The following is a 938-nucleotide window of genomic DNA, read 5'->3' on the forward strand; positions in this document are numbered from 1 at the left end:
TAAGCCCTTTTCTTCAGAGGAGTGTCTGTGTGTGTGTGTGTGTGTGTGTGTGTGTGTGTGTGTGTGTGTGTGTTAGACAGAAGAAGGGATGGGAGGGAGGCAGGGAGAGAGGGAAGGGAGCCTCAGATGTTGTTCCTTTGGCCCTGCTCACCTGCTCTCACTGACAGGAATTCACCAGCAAACCCCAAGCCCCCTTTTCTCCTGCCCTTGTGCTGGAGTTTCCAGCACACATTGAAGATGTGTGTGTTTGTGGTCAATAAGCTTTCTTATGTGGGTCCTAAGATCTGTGGGCTGAGCGCAGGTCCCCACGCCTGTCACTTGGCAAGTCACATGAGCTGTCTAGCTTCCCCAGCCCTATCTAGGACATTTTTTAAGAGTTTTACTTTTTGTTTCTTTTTTTATATTTATGTGTATGAGCTCCAGGGGACATGGAATTGAGGACAGCTCTTAGGAATTGGTTCTCTCCTTCCACCCTAAGGTCATCAGGCTTAGAGGCAAAGGCTTTTACCTGCTGGGCCATTTTGCTGGCCATTCTGTAGGAGTTTTGAAGTTTACTGATGTTAAGCGTCTTCAAGTCCAGTGAATGAACCGTGTTATATGCAAAGTGGTAACCTACCGGTGAGCATGATTGTCGCGTCCACCCTCGACCAGCAAGGAAGACGCAACGCACGAGCTCTTCTCCAGCAGTTTATTCAGGACCTTGAACAATCTTCTGACCCCGGGGCCCACACCACACGGCCTTAAATACTTTTATACCAGCCAACCTCTAAAAGCCACGTCTGCAAAGCGGATAGGCCACTCGTATGTGGAAGCAACCGGATGCACCAAGCTTAGCCAAATAAGGACTTGTCTACCATGGAGAGCACTCACTTCCTACCATCTCAGGACACGGCGCATCGCAGCTCTCCACACATGATGGCACATTCCTGCAATTGGAT

Source organism: Grammomys surdaster, unplaced genomic scaffold (assembly GCF_004785775.1).
Source record: "Grammomys surdaster isolate TR1022 unplaced genomic scaffold, NIH_TR_1.0 358, whole genome shotgun sequence".
Taxonomy (NCBI): Eukaryota; Metazoa; Chordata; class Mammalia; order Rodentia; family Muridae; genus Grammomys; species Grammomys surdaster.